Here is a 21,887-nt window from a genome sequence, read left to right as displayed (position 1 = left end):
TGTGAATTCAAAACCATTGCTACGAAACGTATTGGAAATTGAACTGAGAAATTGTGCAAATATCGATAAGAAGAGTAGCTAAACGCACCCCACCAGAGTCACTCAGACCACTCCTGAAGAGCTACTCACGCCAAATGATTCACGTTTCAGGTATATTGAGCTCCAAAGCATCAGTCAGTATCTCAAACCAACCATCACCACTTCGAATCCCAATACCAAAACAACACCTCGTGGAGCAACGCGACGCCACAACCATGTATCAGATGGATCCATACCAAACAATATACAGTCAACGACTGAAAAGTGTGATTTTTCTAAAATTGAAGCTTTTTTTCTAATAATCTGCCAAAAATAGTTTCCTTCCAGCATTGGCAAAAACAAAACTCTTGCTATTTATCTCTTCCGACGTTTCGGTCCATTTGAGCCCTTTTGTAACATTGTTATACATTTTTTAATCGAATCAATTCTGTAATCCTTATTATATTAGAATCAAGGTTAAACCAATTTAAAACAAATTCGAAAATTTGATTTTTTTACTTATTCGTTCCAAATCGGTCGCCACAATAAAATTCAGAATTCGATAAAAGTTTTGTCAATACTGAAGTCCAATTTCTCCAAATAGGGAGTTGGGCACTTTCCTGCTATAATCAGTTTCCATTTTTAATTATACTTATTACTGATCATCGTTCGATAACCCAAGACGGCATTTCAAAACTATAAATTTAATGTAAGCATTTCTATAGCAAAGATAAAAACTTGTTAAATTAAGCAATGTGCTCATAAATATATTGCAAAATTTGCAATATTTCAACCTCTGTGGCTAGTTTTCTGGAAACAATCGTTCATCATCATAAGCTTCTTATCCCTAACAGTACGGTCCTCAAAACCCGTGCAAATGACCAGCTAACCACGCGACTCCAGCACTCGTCCACTGCTGTGCAGTGTGGTCGTAAGTTTTAGATTTGTGTAGGCGCGCTCATGGCCATTCGTTGCCATTGCAACCCTTGGTTGTTGTTACGCCGCGTCCATCGGTGGGTGCCCGTGCTCACCCACCACTCACCGCTCGGCGAGTCGAGACCGCGACGGTGGAGATCGTCTATGGGTACGGAATCCGCGCAAAGGCAGTGGAACCCACCACCGTCCGTCGGTCCCGTCGTCGTCGTCGTCGGTTAGGCCGTCGTCGTCCCGCCGTCGCGACTTTAGTCGATCTCGAACCGTGTCCGTAGAAGGAAGCATAGTTTCTTCGTTCCATTCGCGCTATCGCGATCCGTGAGTGGTGGTGCGCATTTAGTTATAGCTGCGACGACGTTTTGTACAAAGGTAAACGGCAGCGGCGGCGGCGGCGGGTGTGTGTTACCTGTACTCTTGGTTGGACGGACGCCGATCGATGAGGGTGCGGGCGGGTATTTCGATTCGATTCAGGTGACTTGGGCGTTTGTCGTCCGAAAAAATTAACTCTTCGCGGTGCGGTGGAGAAAGACCCCATCTCTTTGGGCTGCTGCTTGATGTTTTTTTTTCGGGGGGATACTTTTCCTTTGTTGTTTGTGAAGATCAAAGCAGAGTGAGTGAGTGAGTGTAGATCGTGTTTCCCGTGCGCCCGATTTGGAAGGGCATATAAGCTTTTGGACTCAAAATACGACCGAGACGAAAGACGAAAACGATTCGATACGCGTTGGTTGTGACGACGAACTCCGAAAAGGGAAGAAACGCTACAAAACAACAAACCTCAAACTGAAACAGAAGTGATGTGAACGGTTTTAGTCGATTAGTGATGATGTTTTCGACGGCTGCTACTGCTGTAACTGGTGGTTGCTGCTATAGACTGCGCCAAATGGGACGATCATTGTTGTTCACCAGTGGATGCGGTGGTCTGTGGTACCTGCCCGTGCCCATCGGATAGTACGTGCTACTATGAGGCCACAGACGCAAAAGCTGAATCGCGTGCCTCTAGCCTAGCCTAGTCTCGCTGACTGGAAGTGCGCATCACACAGTGTTGGACAATCAAAATCGAATTTTAAGGATTGAGTAATATTGCTAGCTATTTGCCACACCAGTGCTCACCATACCAGTCAGGGTCCTCCCTGGTCGTCGTCGTCGTCATGTGGTCACCAAGTCAGTGTGCCACAGGGCCGTCTGTTTTTATTGCTGCTGTTCGCATACCACAATGCGAACATGTGCGAACTAAAGATGAATGGTGCATGAATAAGTTTGTTTAATTGAGAGTTGATAAAAAATACTGCCAATTAGTAGGATATGTGTGCCATCAGTAATCTCATGCTCCCATTTTCATCCTATTCCAAAACAAGCGATTACGGCACCGATTGACTCCGTTCTTTTTGTTTTCATGGGTGCTCACTTCTAACAAAAAATACAAAAATAAGAAACAAAACAAACAGCGCTTCAATCCTTTGTTTTTCGTGGGATGAAAATGGGAGCCACATGCTTAATAAGGGAACCAATACCCTATATAGGTGCTTCAATCATCGAATCAGATATTTCACAACACCTTATCTTATTATCTTTGTCTCTAGGTGATACACTAGACGTTTGGGACAGACAACATTTGCACTTTTTCAAATATGTTCAACTAGTTGTAACTTCTCGAAAAGTCCATCCAAATTCTTGATTTTGAATTGTTAGTTGACCAACTTTTTGCCTATTAATGGTCCAACTTTGTTGAGTAACATTGGGCTTAAATTTCATCAGCATGTTGGATCCAGGATCCAGGTATTCAATCAAGGAATTCCTTCTAGAACTCCTGAAGGATTCCCACAAGAAGTTCTTTGAGAATTACTAGAAATAACTCCTGCAAGATTCACAAAAGGAAATTCTGAAAGATTCATTCATTTTCAGAAGGAAATTTTCTAGAATTCCAAGAAATAATTGTCGAGATATTTCCATTGGAAATTACAAACAAGTTTCCGCGCTTGAAAGAACTCAAAATTAACTCAGGAAGAACTCCTGTGTGAATGCCAAAAAATATTTCTGCAGGAATTCCAGAAATAACGATTGAATTCCACCTGGAAATCATCATAAATTTCAATAGAAAAGCATCGATAAACTTCGAAAGAAGTTTCAAGGCTGTGATTTAAAACTTCCTTCAAAAAATTTACAAAATTGGCTCTAGGGATTTTGATAAAGTTTCATCAATCATAGCTAGAATTATTGAAAATTTTATCACAATATTGTTAAGAAGAATCATCTCAATTGAATATTTCCATACAACTTCTAACTAACAAGTTTGAAATAGTTTGCCCAACGCTAAAATAAAACAATTTCAAAAACTTAATGAAATGGAAATAAATTTAAAAAAAAAATTGGAATTTTACCAAGTGAAATAAAATTTCCTGAAAATATTAAGTTTCTCAAACACTTTTTGCTTTTTCTTTTTGCTTTTAATAAGTCATTCATAAATGTATTTTCATTTATTTGCAGAACTCAAAAATTTAATTTAATTTAATTTAATTAATTTGTGAATGACTCGCGCCCCACGATCTCTAAACCCTCTAATACCCAACCCTGCCTTTAAACGGGGTAAAGTTTGAGCATTTTTGTAATTTTGGTTTCGTGGACAATAAAAATGTTTATATTTTTGGCTGATATTTAGGACTGTACTGTATATCTCAAAATAGTTTTTGGTGTCTTTTAAAGCGTATTCATATATGTTTTTTTTGAATTATTGAAAAATTGTTGCTTTAGTCACCTTTCAGAAGTTATTGTTTATTTTGTATCGAATCGCTATAATTAATAATATTTTACCAAAAGTCATAAAATCTCAAAATGTTTTCGTTTAAAAAAAATCCGTTTCCCAAAAAGGCTTTCAGGAAAAATATAGAAGTGTAGAGATGTTCTAGAATAAAAATTAGAAAAATCAAAAACCGAAATTCACAAAATCGAGAATTAAAAAGAATCATCTTCTAAAACATGCTTTAATCGATTTAAGATGACGAAAAATCATACTTAGATCAAAATCAAAAATTTGGGTATTAGAGGGTTAATTCAACTTTGGCCCGCAATGACAGTTAGGCTGAAGATCACTCATGTCAAATATCCTAAATTTGTACCCTTAATTGAAAACAAGAAAATCAAAAATGAAAATTGTAGACATTGTTAAGTAATTTACAAAAAAATCCCAATTGGAAAAGTGTGAAAAGTGTATTTTTCCCTGTCCTGATAATCTTGTGTATCCCCTGTAAAGGCCCAAATGATTTTTGTGAATAGCTCTTCGAGGTAAATTTTCAAAATCATCTTAAAGAAATCTGGCAATAGTATATCTCTAGGAACACCACCATACTTTCAGGACTTCAACGTAAACAAAAATTGCTTTAATCACGACTGTTGCAGTTATACTCTTGGGATCTTTTCGGCGTATCAATCTTTTCGTAAAAATCAAAAACTACGGTTTGATTTCTTCCTCCAACGTTTCGAAACGTTGCGATTTCTTCAGTAGTTTCTTCTCGGATTAATCAAGATGACCCTTTTTAAATTTCTCCTGTAGCTTCATCAGGGATTGTTTCAGGAACTCCACCAGGTATTAGAATTAATGAGGAAAATCTCTGAGATGGCCAAAAATGTGTCTACGTAGTCTTCTGGTATTTTTCCAGGAGTCCCTACTCGATTCATCTAATAATTTCGCCATGTTTTCTTTGTAAAATTCCTGCAGGAGTTCTTTTTGGTATTTGTGCGAAGCAAACGTTACTTCTGCAACTTTGATTTTGAATATTTCCAAAAAATTTTGCCGAATTCTGTCTTTCTTCTTTGGAATTTCTCTAGGGTTTCTTACTGAGTATTAAAACAAAGTATATTCTAGGAACCCTTTTGGAGCTTATTTATCTGAGAACCCTGCAAATCCTCCAGAAGTATCTTCTGAGAGGCCTTCTGATGTTCCTTATAAAAATCTCCGGGGAGTTATTTCTCAAAATCTTCAAGATTTTTTTTTTTTTTTTTTTGAAAAATCATCAGAAGTTCCTTGTGGCAATCTTTAATAAGTTTCTTGTAGGAACACAGTAGAATTTCTTTCAAGAAATCCTTTTGGGAAATCTTCAGAATTGATGGCATTTGTTTAGGAATTTCTTCTTAAAATCCTTAGTTTCTTCTGGGAACCTTTCAGTGCTTCCTGGAAAACCCTTAGATTGAATTCCTGGATTCTAGAACAACTATTTTTTTAACCACCCAATCTCCTAAATCTTCTAAAGGATTTTCTTGGAGAAATTCTCAGAAAAAATCCATTGAAGAATCTGGAGGAATCTACAGAAGGCATACAAGATGGGATCCCTAAGGCAGAAGTTTTAACATGGGCACCGTTTTTAGTCTGTGCGTACGTCCTGTACAGATTGAACGAAACTTAACACCAGTTATCGAACACGGCACACATTACGAGCACCATTGCATACGAGGATTTTTTTTTTTTTTGAAAAATCATCAGAAGTTCCTTGTGGCAATCTTTAAGAAGTTTCTTGTAGGAATACAGTAGAAATTTTTTTCAAGAAATTCTTCAAAAAATCCTTTTGGGAAATCTTCAGAATTGATGGCATTTGTTTAGGAATTTGTTCTCAAAATCCTCAGTTTCTTCTGAGAACCTTTCAGGGTTCAAAAAAAATCTTGCGAAAAGTTTCATCACTCGGAGCGGGAATCGAACCCTCACTTCATGGCATGGTACAGATATACGCTTGGTGACGCTAACCGCACCACCACGAGGCTTCATTAAAGATATTGAAGAAATCCAAGATTGCATTTTTGGAGTGACCGAAAGATGAAGATTAAAGATTCTTTAAAAATCCAGTTAGCCTAGTAGATAAGGCATTGTTTCGCCGTTATGTAGATTGGTTCGATTTCCGGTCGGCAGAATCCTCGCAGCTTCCAGGGCATAGTATAGTGCTTGCCACACAATACACCAATTCAGACAAAGAAAGCCCTTCAAATATAATTGTTTTGAAAGTAATTCGAAAAAAGGAAGGCCGAGTTCCAGTTGGAATGTAAAGTCTTAGAGAATTAGAAGAAAAAGGAGAAGAAGAAGAAGGATCTCCAGAAGAAGGTTTTTGGAGCAATACCCAGATGGACATTCTTGAGCAATCTCCGGAAGGAACACAAATGAAGGTGTCAAGCTGATGAAATGAAAAAACAGCTCGATCATCCGAGGTGACTTTAAATGGTTTCAATATGGTTGTTATGCACATTTCATCTATTACTGATCTATCGTGATAAGCTAATTGTTTTACATTTGGAAAATGAATTTGTTTAGTTTCTCTAAGTAACCCAAAATGAGTAAAGTTATGCGTGAAAGTTAGCTTGAATTGTACTCTTGCCTGTGGCTTATTGGCGTATACGTCTTATATGTCATCATGGGTGGTAAGTTGTAATTCATTCATGGATGCATTGCCTCAAGATGAACGAATGATAAAACTTTTGGTGTTGATGAAAACGGAGTAATATGTTGGCGAAATCGGATAGTGATAAAAACGGATAATGTCAAAAACGGAACATACCTGTAGTTTTAAAAAAATCTGTATGTAAGATTTTTTGATGAATATCTCATGTGTATTTTGCACGAAGTAATTTTTTCTAGAAAATTAGTGGAAAAATCTTGAAAGTATTTTTTTTGTAGAATAAGAAAAAAACGAAAAAGTTTATGTTGGTTACAGTGGCATAATTTTTGAATTAATTTCTACAACAGTCACTTGAGTTGAAAATGAACCAAAAATTTGGATTTCAAAACTTCATGGTAACAATTTTATCAAAATTTCTAACCGTAGGTCTAAAGAGCCTTCTAACGAAATTAAGGTTACATGCACCTGAGACTCCTCCAGGAACTCTTCAAGGCATTGCCCAAAGATATCATCCAGTAATTTTTCAACGCAACTTTACAGGAATTCCTTCAAAAAGTCCTTCAGTTATTACTCCACGAATTTCTCCCGTATATTTTTCAGGAAATTCTTCAGAGATTACTTCGGAAAACTCCCAGGAATTCATCTAGGTTTTCCTCCCAGAAATCCTCCAAAAAAATTCCAGAGATTCCTCCAAGAATTCCTTTAGAGATCCCTCCAGGAGTTTCTACTATAGGTTTCTACCTATAGTAGATCCTCCAGGCATTACTCCGGTTTTTTTCCTCATCTATAGAGCCTTTTAACCACTGCGTCCATTATTTAGGAATACTAGGAATCCTTCCAGGATTTCGTCCAGTAATTTCTTTAGGAATATTTCCAGGAATTACTCCAAGTATTTATCCAGGAATTTCTTTTCCAGAAACCCCCCTGGGAATTTCTTAAGGGGTTGGTCTTGGGATTCCCCCTAGGAATCCTCCAGGGATTCCTCTAGGCATTCCTTCAGAAATTCCTCCAGGCAATCTTTAAGGAATTGACCCATGTATTCCTTCGTGAATTCCTCAAGGAAGTCATCCAGACATTCCTTTAGGAATATCTCCAGTTAAATTGAGGGATTCCTCCAAGAATTTCTTCAGGTATTTCTTTGTGGATTTATTCCGGAATTCTTCCAGAGATTTCTCCAGGGATTGTTCTGGGAATTCCTCCAGGGATAGCTTCAGGAGTTCGTCTCGGGATATCGTCAAAAAATCAAAAATTCCAGAAATCCTTTCAGTATCTTTTCCAGGGATGTTCTCAATAATTTCTCCAGGATTACTTGATGATTTTTTTTTAATTACTTCAAGGATTTTTGAAAATCTTTAAGATAACTTTAGAGAAATGCATACAGGAACTACGAAATTCTCCATGAAGTCATCCAGGAATTATTTAACAACAATCCGCAAGAAATCTTTTAAGAGTTCATCCACGGGTTTGTTCAGAAATCCATTCCTGAATACCCCCTGCAGTTTTTGAAAAGGAATTCCTTCAGAAATTCGTTCTGCGGTTTTTTTTCAGGAATGTATCCTGAAATTCTTGCTTTATCCAAGAAATCGTCAAAAAAAGATCCATGTTTTTATCAAGAACTCCTCCAAAATTCCCTCCAAGAATTTTTCAGGGATGTTTCGAGGGGGTGTCCCTCTAGTAAGTCCTTCAGGGACTCTTAAAAAAAAACTGTCAAGGGACTTCTAAGAAAATTTCTCTTGGTACTTCCCCAAGACTTCCTTAAACATTTTCCAGGGATTCCTTCAGGAATCCCTCCAGCAGTTACATCAGGGATTTCATCAGAAATTCATACAATTACTCCTACAGGGACTCCTCTAGGAATTCCTTTTCAAGTTCCTCTAGACATTTCTTTTTGAATTCATTCTTGCGATTCGTCCAGGAATTCCAGGGTATTTCTAAGAATTCCATTATTTACTCGTTCTCCGGAAATACCTCCAGGAAATTCTTCAAGAACTTCTCAAGAATTCTCATCAGGATACCTCGAGTGTTTCGTACAGTTATTGTTTCAAGGCTTTCAAAGAACACCTTCAAGAATTCTTCCAAGCATCCTGGAATACGTCAATTGACATTTCTATAGGATTATGCTCTGCGATGAGTTTATGCAGTTTATGAGTATATAAAACTGTCTTTTGGGAAATTCAAGCAAGACTATACTCGGAAGAAATCAATTGAAGGTTCATTCTTAGAGAAATAGCGATCCATACTGTTTGTGTTTGTACCCACGTCCAATATATATTTTAAAATATAAATTATGAATTCATAGATGGGGAGCAATGATCCCAGTATCCGTAAAATCACTTCCAAATCCTCGACTTTCAACGCCGCATCCAGTCATGCGCAAAACCTGCACACAACAATCGCAAGAAGCGCATTGAGCAGACCAACTGAGTGCACACCGCAGCCAACAAACAGCGATAGCTAGGCGCCGCCGCCGCGATTATCGACTTCAAACACATTCAGATATTTGAAGGTTGCTATTTCATACCTACGTATACATGTTCGTTCTGTTACAAGAGCAGTTCGTCAGCCCGAACCACGAGCCGCCGCACGCCTCGCCGCCCCGTCGAAAGCAAACAATTTGAATATTTAAATAATTCATGATTCGTAGTGATCATTAACAACAGCAGTTCAGCAGCCGTGTAGGAGCAATAATTCGCCAGAAACAAATCTGAATAAATTTCAGCAACTGGGCACTCTCCGGCGACACGCCGCCGGACGGTGGCTAGTTGCCGACAATTAACATCGGCCGATTGTCGATTTGCATCTGGATTGGAAGTGAAGCTTTTTGTTTTTCGTAATTCCATAATCCGAATGAATGATTCACCAAGCTTTACTCCTTCAGCTCGCGAGTGTGTTACATACCGACAACCTACTCACCGCCGCAGCGTGCCGACTAACTGCTGACTGAATGCGGCAGTTGGATATTTCGTTTAAGTGACTTCACCGAGTGGATTCCAGCGTAGAAGGCGAACTTGTTTCAAGGAGTGTCGTTGTGGTAAGCACTCCAAGTGCTACTACATACCTGCTTGGGGATTGGAAAGGATTTCCACCGACGCACAAAAGGGGCCTCTCGGGCAGTACTACTACTGCAGTGCAGTGTGCTCAGAAGCGGTATTTGTGAAAAAAAAAGGCTGAAGAGTAGTGGAAGCAGACACTACTGTACGGTGCACCGGAGCTGATTGAAACGCGAGGTAAGTTGGAAAATAAAAAAAAAATTTAAATAGGATTACAATCGAACCTTTACTTCTGATCCAATCTGGAGGTCTTCTTCATGACATAACAAAACTGGGAGACAAGTCCTACAAATCTACTGCTTTCTGGCGTTTAAAAGCCTCCTCTGAGACACATCCTGTTTCTAACACTCACAGTTTTCATCTGAGAGCCTCCTTTACCAATTGACCATTTTGCAATCGTATTTCTCCTGGGTTTCTTCTAGGTATTTCTGCTGGTGCTGAGATTTTTTTCAGAAAAACATGACGAGATTTCTTTACGAATGCTTGCTGAAATCCTTCAAGCTGTCCTAAATATAGGTATTTTATCCAGGGAATATTCCCGAAATTCCTGCTGAGATTTCTCCAAGATTATTTTGTTTTTATTTCTGCTTTAATTCCTGTTGGAATTATTCAAATAATTGAGGTTACTGCAGCAATTCCTCTTAGAATTCCACTGAGAGTTTCTACTGGGATTCCTCCTAGTACTCCTCCAAATTGTCCAAAAAGCATTTTTTTTAGAAATCCGACAAATCTACCAAGGACTATTCTGAAGGTTCTTTCAGGAATTTATCCAGGAATTCCTCCAAGCATCCTTCCAGGAATTTCTGCATGGACTACTCAAGTAATTTGTGCTTGGGATTCCTGCTTGCATTTCTCCAGTATTTCTGCTGGGATTGCTTCAGAAATATCTCCTGAGATCCCAAGGGTTTCGCCAAGTATTTTTCCGCGAAATTCTTTGGAAATTTTGTCCAAGGATTCCTTCATAATTTTCAGTCAAGAATTCCTCCAGGAATTTTCCATAGGGGTTGTGGGGGTAAAGTGGACAACCTAAGCATTGGTCGTTTCCAGTGGAAATGCGGCAAAATCCATCCCCAAGCAACACAACTTGTTATAATAATGTACATGCTACATGTTTCATACAAACGCCAATGTTTTGTTCCAAATATCGAAAACGTGTTTTCGTACACTTATATCACCGAAAAAGCGCAAAAAATGGCGGCTTATAAAACATCTTTTGATGTTACTGAAGATGTTTTTCAATACATTCTTATAACATAAAATTAAGTATTGAACATGTTTTCTGCGAACATCGTAAATACTTCCTTTTGCTTGCAGAGAAATAATAAATTATCAATCACACACTATGTAAATAAACAGCTATTTTGGTGCTATTTTGTCATTGCTCAAAATATTTTTTAAGCCTCTCATTTCGATGCCATCTCGATGTTTGGTTAGTATGACCCAATTTTATGTGCCATTAGAAATTTATTGTCAAGTAAACATATTCACTTTTCATGAATTCATGCGCTTTCCATAGGATTGGAAACAAGTATGGAGGTTTTTGTCATTCCTCTGTTTTTTTTTTGAGAATTTAGAACCCATTTTCAAACATGGATTCTTTACACAGTACCGTCGGGAAGTTTTGGAATGCTATTTTCATTTATGTTGTATTGATGTGTTTTTAGAATAAGAATTTTTAACTATTATCGATAACGAAAAAATATTATTTCAATCAATGTTTTAAATATCCCAGATAATACCAGATAATTAATAATTGGGAGAAAAAAAAAAAGATAAATCATCGGCTAATGTGAAACTTTTAAGCAGGCACTGTAATCCATCTGGCCTGATATAGAAAATACAAAATATTCGATATACATTTAAATTACAACTTTTGGACATCTCAAACACAAGTTACTCGAATACCTTAAAAACACATTGAAAAAACATCGTTGCAACGTATTTTAAACATCCATTTGTCAATAGCGCATACATGGATGGGATTTTTGTTTTTTGATACCTATTTTGAACATGAGTAAAACAATAACAAATTCAGTGTGCAGTTTACGGTGCGAATTGACAACGAATTGATTTCAAATATTTCGCGGGGGCAATTATTGTGTTGAAACTGGGCTTTTCAGTGCAATTAAGCTGCCACGTAAGTATCGAAAGTGATGTGATAGTGGGGCTGATATCCCAAGTAGCACCTGCAACTAAAATGGAAATGATCATCGTTGCAAACATGTTGGAACTGAGTTTTCATGAAACAAACAAAATTAAAATCCTGTTGTTAATGCCAAACTGAGGTGTAACAGTTTTATAACAACTAGCAAAATGAAAACAAACGTCATCTTTAGTCGAAACTTGCGAAACCAATTTGTAACTGAAGTATAATCTGATTGTTTCAACGCATCTTAGTTACAACCGTTTACAAACCAAATCAACCAAAACATTGATTCTGATTGTTATAAACATGTTGCACCTGGAACTTATTTAGAACATAACGAACAATTTTGACAGGAGAGGTGGAAGTTCCAAAATGTGCGGCAAAATGTTTTTGTGATCACGAAAAATATAAAATGCACTATAAAAAAGCCAAATCTTACAAAAATAACGAAATCATGTACAAATAAAATGTAACCTTTTCTTCATAAATTTATCGACATATTCCAAATTTTATAAAATTAAAGTGGTAAAATAGGAAAAAAAAAATCTGATTGGAAGTATAATATTGGCCCAATAAAAAAAATTCTGTCTCATTTTCGCAGTACTGAACGACTGATACCTACCCCTGCGAAGATTTGAATATAAGGGGTTTTGAGAAATCTAACGTAACGTACAAAAATATTAGGAGTTTCCCACGAAAAAAAATACAAAGGGTTTACATTTTTTACAAAAACGTGAAATTTTCGATACGTAATAAATGGACAGCCTCTTGTCGACGTAAATGGAAAGTATACACATCCAAGTGTCTGCTTTTTTGGTTATTTATGTCCTACACGGAAAATTCAAACTACATTATTTTGGGTCGATTTTACCCTAAAATGAGTATATCAAATTGATTAGTTACCCAAAATTAGGTTGTTTTTCCTCTCACCCCCACAGATGTTGTCGTAAATAAACAGCGCTGCGTCTATCCAACGGGGGTCCTTGAGGCCAATAAGCCATTTTTGGGTAAACGTAGATTTACCCAAATTTGGGTTGAATGAAGAGGGTCTTGGGATGAATTTAACTACTCTTGAGTATATTTTTAGTTGGAGGTAAAGGCAATTTACCTTGCGTGATTTTAATCGATTCACTCAAATTTTGACTTATTGGGCCGTACTATAGGATTGCGTCAAAAGAATCTTATTTTTGGTAGTTTGGCGGTTCCGTGTACCACGTGCAGCATTGTTGTACATTGTCAATACGGATGCCCATAGACATGATTCAGCAAATAGTATCTTTCTAAATTCTAAAATTAATTTTCAGCATTTTATGGGTGCATTAAATAAGCTGCTGAAATGCACTCCGCCAAAGAAATATGGCGAGTTAATTTTTACCACAAATGCCTAAATTTTCACTCGCAAAATGATAGGTAAACCGGGGCGCGTTGAGAATACGGAGCTAAAATGCGTAACTTACCGATAAATCTGGAACGGCACACAAATTGACGTTCTCGGTCAGCCTTATCTGCGGTACGTTTATGCACACAATTTTTTAATCACATGAACGAAACTGTTGATGCTTAATAACTGGCAGTGACGAATGTGGTGACTAGCTGACTAGTTGTCGAATCGGTCATTATTTTTTAGGTCGACTATAAGTTGTATCTTGGTTATAATTCGATTGCGTATTAAAACCATTTATATCACGAATGGATGTTTTATATTGGCTCCACCTCTTGCGCTTTTTTGGTTGCAATTTAGTCGTTAATAAGACGAATTGTTCAAATGGCATAACTTTCAATATAGTTGCATACAAATTACAGGAACTTATTAATGTCCAAGTGTGTTGCTTGGGTATTGAAGTGAAGTTAAAAATGGTTGGTTCCTTCTACGGATCCATTCACGCCTAAAGTGGTTTCGCCAACCATTATAAAGAGAATTTCTATACCTACCTGTGTGTAACTGTTAAGCAAATGGCAAGGCAAAAAATAAGCGTTGGATGCTATTATTGCTTAATTTTCGTGTATTCTATATGTAAAAGATGTTTCATATAATATTCAAGACAGTGACGTTCCAGAAGATACTGTGATCTTATTAACTTGTACATTAACGCATTTTATACTTAAAAATAACGTATTGGTTACATATTTGGAACCAAAGGTTTTAACTATGTGCTGCTAATGTTTCAAAAAACATTTTAATTAAAGCAGACGATGATTCAAAAATCTTGTATAATCAACGTTAAATTTACGTGATTCTTACTTGAGGGAATGTTGATGATATATTTTCGAAACTTGTTTTTGTCAAACATAGATAAAACATGATTTCAACATAAGATGTGTTCAGATACGATTATAGTACTGTACTATAACATCTTTTTCAAAATCAATTTTCAAAGATGTTTTCTGTGTTACTTGGGTCTGCTCAGTGGCATGGAAGGCAGTGATATACTCTAGAAATCTTGTAAGGGATGGCATTTAAAAAATATTGTTTTCGTTGATTATTTTCTTCGCCAAAACGTGCATTAAAATAGCATGAAAAATAATTGTGGCGTTAAAATGGACAGTATATGGGATTAAATGAACATGTCGTTAAAAGTAACGTTACAACATAAAGTTTCTATATTTTAATTAAAAATTATCAACTCTCATACTAAACCTTTATTATGTTGTTTTCTAACTTTTAATACAAACTTTAAAACATATTCAAATAATTATTGTAAAATAATTAAAATAATAATTTAAAAACAAGCACTGTTTTTTTTTATGAAAATCATATTTTGTTGATATAAAATATGTTTTAAAACTTTTTATTTCAGTTATCTCACCATTTATATTACAGCTGATAATGCACGAGTTTGCACAGAATTTTATGAAATTTTGGTGAAATTCGAACCAACTGCCCATTTTACCCTCAAGGTCCGATTATGTTAATAGTTATTTACATACAAAATTTTATGCAATGATTTTTTCATTATACTACTCATTTGAGTTGCATAATGTTCATAATGCAACTCAAATGAGTTTCATAATGAACATTATGCAAATATTTTTCATGATGCCTCTCATTTCAGTTGCATAATGAAACAGTTACCGAAATGAGTTATATAAAACAGTAATTATAATTCTGAATTGCATAAAATTACTAATAAAACATGCATTTAAAGCATTTTTTCTGTCAAATATCAGCAAAAGTATAATGATTTATACTTAGGCACAAGCTCCAATCGTTAAATTTTGTTGAAATACAATAATAGCCATGAAACTGTACCCTGTCCACTTTACCCCGACCACCCGTAGGATTTCTCGTAATTCATTAAGGCATTTTTCCTGACATTCTGTACTTCTGACACTTCTTAAGATTCCTTTAATGATTCTCCTAAGAAATTCCACAGACATCATTGCATCATAGATTTTTCCAGGAATTCCTCCAAGATTTTCACACGGTTCAATCTGATCTCAGAGAAGCTGTATTTATACATAGCAAATGTTACGAAAATCAACTAAAAAGAAGTACAGTTGTAAAAATTATTAAAATCTTGGGAGCGAGAAATAAATTCAAAAGTATCGCAAAAAAACAAATCTAAATTGCGGTGCTGCAATGAACTCAAAAGTTACAAAATAAATAACCAGAACCAAAATAAGCCCCATTTTAGCTCTTAGATACACGTTGGTCAACTTTTTCTAATCTTGGAAGTTAATAACTCACAAACAAGTTAGTGGTATTTTGAATTTTCTATAAAATCCTTTTTTGAAAATCTTTCTAACTCCAAAAACAAACTAAGAACAACTCCTACTTTTGTTCAAAATTATTTAAATGTTGAAAAAATCTCTGACATGACATTCCAATATTTCAAAATAACTTTCCAACATTATGCAAAATGTCGAAAAAAATTCAAAAACACTTAGGTTTGTTTCAGATTTGTGGGGAAAATTGATTTTTTTTTTTTTCAAAAAATGTTCCGGACGGGTTTCGTCATTAGCTTCCTTTGTTTTTTTTACAAAACGCATGACTTTTGTGTGTTTGAGTTAAATTCTGCAAGGCAAACTAAGGTCCAGAGTTTCTTCATAAGATTTAATGTTTGCCTGCATAAACACTAGTCACGAACTATCGCTGAAAAACAATGATTCGAGAAGTAAGAAACAACAGTTTCAAGGCAGTGCTATAGTATTCATGTAGGTAGATCATTTTGAAAGTTGTTCATTTCTTGACAACTAGAGCTCAATATTATGGCTGCCTTCTACTGTCATATCATTCGGGACTTAAAGCGCACAAACATTATAAATGGTACGAAGGCTGTGATCCAGTGGTGGTGTATGTCAAGAAATAATGCTGCTAAGTGCTTGGCTTCAACAGTCAAGACTCTTATAAGATTACTGTAACATGCATTTTTTTAATCTCATAGCTCAGAATCCTGATCACTTAGAAAGATAGTGTCTTCGGAAAAGTTAACCAGTACGACACAGACTTACATGTGATGGATATCAGTTGGTCAGCTCCAGAGGCACGTTCTCCTCCATTTGGGAAATTTGTGGCATACATATAATGAGATAAAAGTTTCAAAATTCAGCCACTAGGCGGCACTAGTATATATGCTTATTTTGGAACATTTTTTTTGCCATGGATTCTTCGGTTATTTTTACTGAAACTTACTAAGAGTTTCCTCTGGAATGCATTTGGAAATTTCGGTTGATTATTCTAATAATCTTTCGATATTTCTTAAAAGTTGTTTCAGGATAACTCAAGGGGCTCTTACTGGGATTACTCAAAACATGTTTTTGAGATAACATCTCGTATGGTTTTGTAAGGAAGTATGAAGTTAGGATTCATCGTTTTGGGCATTGAAAAAGTTTATATAAAAATTAAATACAAATGGAAAATATAAACTTATAGAGGAAAAAGTGTGTTAATTTCGAAGACAAAAAATTGAATTTTTAAATGTAAATAAACGATTTTTACGTAATCTCAGCGCCGGAGACCATCCAAATTCTTACTGATCAACTTTGCCGACGACACCGTCCTTCTAATATAGTTACGCGTGAGAGTGAGAGTGCGCGTGTGCGAAGCCGCAAAAAAGAATATCAGCAGCAGCAAATCCACGAAAATCCTTTGGATGCGCACTCCCACTCTCACTTTGAAGCGGCACTATGGCAGCGCCGTCAGGGTTCTAAGCAATGACAAAGTTGCATGTTCACCAGATACACCTTGTAGCAGAATTTCGAAGCAAGTGTCCCTTCATGTGTAAGTTTTTGTCATACTGATCAACTTCGCCGAAGACACCATTTTTCTAAGTAATGAGGATTCTGAGATATGAGGTTTACATGGTTATTAGCACAGCCTAGTGGAAGAATTACGAACTTCGCATCTGAGTTTTAAGACCAACTTTTTCGATGAGGATTCCGGGTCCGTTTAATAGGAATTCGTTTAGTAAAAGACTCGGCTGTATGCGACAGTTTCTCGTAGACAACATGGCACTCATCATACACCATGCTCACACACTAAGATCAGCTCGGTATTTTTCCCATCTTTTTACTGAGTTCTCAACAGCAGATTTAACTCGGTACGCTCGGTTATTTATTTTGCGGATATTCTGTAAATGAGTTACCGAGCTCAGCTCACAAACTGTCAAAAGTTACTGAAGCACGGTAAATATCATTACTGGTGAACGGTAAATGCGATTACCGAGTGTACCGAAATAAATCTGCTGTTGAAAACTCAGTAAAAAGATGGAAAAAATACTGAACTCAGTGAAAAAATTACTGAGCTGGAACATCTGAATCTTAGTGTGCACTTTTGCAAAAGCAAAACAAAAGATACACGAAAAACCAGCGGTTTCGGCTAAAACCAGCTTTTTAAATCCCCTTTAAGATCCCTGAAAATCATTGGAACACCCCTCAAACCCTTGAATCCCTATTGCAAACTCCCTGAAACCCCTGAGAAACCCCTGGAACCCTAAAATACACCAAAACTTTTCTACAATACACATAAAATCCCTGGAACACTTCTTGAAGCTCCTTCGAAACTCCGTTGAAACCCTGATTTGTGTATGAAAACAGTAACTGACAGCTGTCGTTGAGCAAATTAACTTTCAAAGAGTGTTTTTTTTTTCTTTTTTTTTTTTTGGTTTTTAGTAATGTGCGTGCATTTTTACTTAAAGCTAATTCTACATTTCCGGTAATATCATTTTCAAGGGTTTTAAGTAATTACATGATTTAACGTGATGGGGAAATTAAAAAAAAAACTGTATTCTCAGAATTTTTTGCGCTGCTATTTTATAGCCCTAAATATTACAAATACAAAAAAATATTTAGACGTTAAGGGGAATTCCAAGTGGAATGTTAGCTGTCATGAATGATCATGAAGAGATATAAATCAGGCAAGTCTCTTTTCTGAGTTTTTGCCAACTTAAAAGCAATATTTTTTCTAACTGTAAGTTCTGTAGAGGTTCTGAGAACCTTCATAAAACCTTAGAGTAAGGTGGGACAAAAGTTCGACCCTAGTTGAAAATTCATTTTTTTTTTTTCAAGAATCGAAGCAGATAAAAATAAATGAATACCGTGTGGTGATTCTACCATTCATGAGCTAAAATTTTGTTGAAAAAAGTTACGCCAAATGCCTTTTTAATTTTGAGTTACAACACTTTTTATATGTGTATTTCGACACTTTGGTAATTGGAATACCTAAAACCAATTATTATTTCATGTTGGAACTGGAATACACTTTAAAGTTCGATTTGGATTTTACCCTAATCAGGGTTAGATTTACTACACCAAAATTAGTAGTTTTCTGCCAAATTCAGATACAACAACATTTTTTCCAAATTTGATCAAATTTTCTCACTAATTTCATAATTTTTGGAGATAATGTGTACATTTTGCATATTTTTTGAGTTTTACCTAAAGATGCCACATGACTCGAACTCTTGCCCCGCAATTCGAACTTTTGCCCCACTATGTGTAAAATATGATTTCCAAATCTTTTTCGCAAAAAATTATACATGCTAAAGCATCTTCAAAATATACCTAGTTTCGCCCCAAAATAAAAGATCGAATTCGATTTCATTACAATTCCATTCCATGCGTTGGAAGAACCGATATGCGATATGCGATTACAATTTTTTGATCAAAAACCAACATTTTGTCATAACTTTTCGAAACATTGATCAACTTCCATAATTTTTGGAGTGAAAGACTCTTTTTCAAAAAGGCTTCGAACAACCTTGACACCCGAAAAATATAATTTGAATTAATCTCAAAAGCTTCAAAACAAACTCTTGCCCCACTCGAACTTTTGCCTCACTTTACTTTAATACTCTTTTTGATTCTAAAGTAGTTCTATGGATTTCCTCTAGAGTTGATTGATTGATTAATTGATTTACCTTTATTATAGAGACTTTCAGCCCCTGGCTCTAGAGTTTATTTGAATTAAAATGATTTTTAAGAAGGAATAGCTTTAGGAGCTTGTTTAATGCATCGAAGGTACATATCACAGAGGTGATTGAGAGGAATTTGGCTTCCGGGCCTCCAAAGGCTTTTGGAGTGTTTCAAGGGGCTTCAGTGGTTTTCAGCGCATTTCATATGTGTTTCAGGACATTTCGCAGCGTGATTTCAGGGTAGTTTCGAGGAATTTTACGGCTGTGGCTCACATATGGAGATTTCAGAAGGATGCCATGGTTTTTCTAGATATATTTGAGCAGGGTTTCTTGAGAAGCTCAATGAAGTGCATGGAGATTTCCAAAGCATTCCAATGAAGTTTTATGGGGGGCTTCAGGAGGTTTCACGGGTATTAAAGATGAGTTTGGGGGTCCCAGGGTTTTTTTAGGGGTGTCATGAAGCTTAAAAGGGGATTCATAGGGGTTTTACGTGCATTCATGTGGATTTCAGGGGTGTCCAATGATTTTCAGGGATTCCAGAATCTGAATTCAGAAATTTTAAGACATAAATGAAAGTTCATCAAAACACTAATGTCACGTAGTGAGTGAATCTCGAACTAAATTGTTTTCTATGTGAAAATTTTCAGTCTTCTAAGCTTCATTGCCGAGGTCAATTTCCATCTGAATGGTCCAGAACGCGAGATATTCCACAACTACTGGCAAAATATAATATTTTCTCACATGTACAACATGGTGCTCTGTGTAGCAGATTCCGCTTATCACACTGATTTACCATATCAGCACATTCTTGACGAAATTATCTTTTACAAATGCTATGGAAAACAACCGGTAAAAAAATATCATTCTGTAATTTGAATTGAATTTCTTTTTCATAATACCCGTAGAAAGTTAAGAAGACTTTCAAACGGATTCCATAGTGAAGCTTTGCCAAAATATCAACATGTTCAAATAAATTATTAGTGGTGAATCTTCTAGTAAAGCTCAACTATATATTCCAGAAAGCCCAATATAAATTCCAGATAGTAATCTGTGTAAAGAACTAAAAGAAACTTTTTGGGGAGTTCTAAACTAAATATCTGACTTGCCTCTGACAAAGGATACTGTCTGAGGCACATTTAAAATAGAAGTTTGTAATAAAACTAATGAGTTGATTTCTTTTAGTTGAAGCAGTCGTCATTGAAATCATCGTCATCATGGAAATTCTTAAAGCAGATTCTCGTTCAAAGCATTTTTTTTTCTTCAATCTAAATGTTTTCACAGTATACCATATGAACAATATAATACAGTAAATACATTATCATTGCAAACGATGGCTTGTTCAATCTTAATGGATTAATAAAAAAACATGAGTAATCCAACAAAACTCGTGGATAAACTATATCCATGTATGATAATTGGATGTAAGGATGTAATAAATGTGACAATGCTCAAAGAACATACAGCTGAAATGTTACCCTGTTGTACCTTAAATAGCAGCAGCGACGACGTCATTCACTTAAACACCTCAAGTGTACTATAACCAACAACGTCCAACAGTTGAAGAACGCAAAGAGCGGAAGCCTTTAACTCGACTGAAGCGACGGCTACAACAACGACAATAACAAAAACAGCAATAAAACAGGTTACCTACTAGCTGAGCTGCTGATTGTAGACCCTGCGCGCGGATCGAATTATAGTCGAGCAAACTTACTTAGAGTTACAATTTCATGCGGTGACGTTGCCTGCCCATTGGTTGGTTGGTCGAGCTCGCTCACGCGCGCGCGCTGCTGATTGTTTCAGTATATTAATTTAGCCGGCCTTTTGAACCGTACCCAGGGACACGGCCGGACCGGACCGGTCGGTGTGACAAGTGAATCAGTAACTAACAGCGAACTGGTTGTGTTTTGATGGTGGAATTCTTAGCTCCATGCTCAGGCTCAGGGTGAACGACGAACGGTTAATTTGCATGAAATTACCATTAGAAGTCATTTATGCTTGAAATTGTAGGTGAAGTTATATTTGTGCAATGTTAGGCTTAACCTGTGGCATAAAGTGCATTATCTACTTTTAAACTTGGCTATTGGTTTGATTCTGACCACATCCTTTTTTTAGATTGTGACTGCCATGTTACTCAGCCGACACATTTTTTAAATAATATAGAACGGGCTCACCAATTTTCTTCAATTCTCTGGTCCTGTCATCTTGGCAACTGAAGGCTAGCAATTAGAATTCTCTTATAATTTACCGGAGTGCGATTTCTCTGTTGTTTCAGTTTGGGTCATTTTGTTATAATCCGGTTATCAAACTGGTGAGCTCGTTTCATTTTATTGTTTTTTTTTTATTTTTCAGGGCATCGAAATCGTATCAAAAAGACATTTGATTTATTAAACAATTGCATTCATTCTGCTAAATTACGAAGAAGTAACTATCAGATATGTGTGTTCAGGCAAGCCTAGGCTATCAGTTAATTTGAATAATATTGATCATTATCCTACAACCCGGCATTCAATGATTCTAACTGGACACGCTCTGTAGCGGAAATGCATTATCACGTATGTGCTTACTCTAAAACATACACTGTAAGTACAGTAGTGCACAGTTAATTATGATAAAAGGTTCCACACCAAAACGGAACCCAAACCACACAAGGGTCAGCCCTTGCATGTCAATGAGACACAATTCAGGCGGTCGAACCCGAATTAGCATATCTCCTAGCTCCTAGCTGTAGAATGAACCCATACATTGCTACCCGACCGGCAGCTGACAGGTGTTTGTTTACCTTTTACGACACGTTAACCGACCTGCCTGCCCAACTGCTGCGCGCTGATGCAGTCTAATTAACCAACAGGGCGATGAGCTGAGATACTATCGTTGGGCGTATGCAGATGTGGTGGCAGCTAATTTGCCTTTCAATTAATTAGCTGAAAATCACACTAATTATGATCGATGGCAGCAATAACTGCTAACTTATTGGCATAGTTTAAATATTAAAATTCCATCGTTTTTTTTTTAC

The 21,887-nt window shown here is 36.4% G+C and overlaps 1 protein-coding gene across 7 annotated transcripts in view; it reads left to right on the top strand.

The window, feature by feature from the left end:
• The first annotated feature begins 1,169 nt into the window (after window positions 1–1,169).
• Window positions 1,170–21,887, top strand: part of LOC109399618 (tetraspanin-11) — an 80,537-nt gene continuing 59,819 nt past the window's right edge. Inside the window, exons 1-3 of one of the 7 annotated variants that reach the window (XM_062855832.1) lie at window positions 1,197–1,320; window positions 8,971–9,001; window positions 9,205–9,553. The gene's annotated coding sequence lies outside the window, so the exon portion shown is untranslated. Of the gene's footprint in view, window positions 1,321–8,970; window positions 9,002–9,191; window positions 9,554–21,887 lie in introns of those variants that run through there. The other 6 variants (XM_019672109.3, XM_062855836.1, XM_062855835.1 and 3 more) reach the window with 6 other exon arrangements.

Source organism: Aedes albopictus, chromosome 3 (assembly GCF_035046485.1).
Source record: "Aedes albopictus strain Foshan chromosome 3, AalbF5, whole genome shotgun sequence".
NCBI classification, from domain to species: Eukaryota; Metazoa; Arthropoda; class Insecta; order Diptera; family Culicidae; genus Aedes; species Aedes albopictus.
This window is presented reverse-complemented; position numbering and strand designations above follow the sequence as displayed.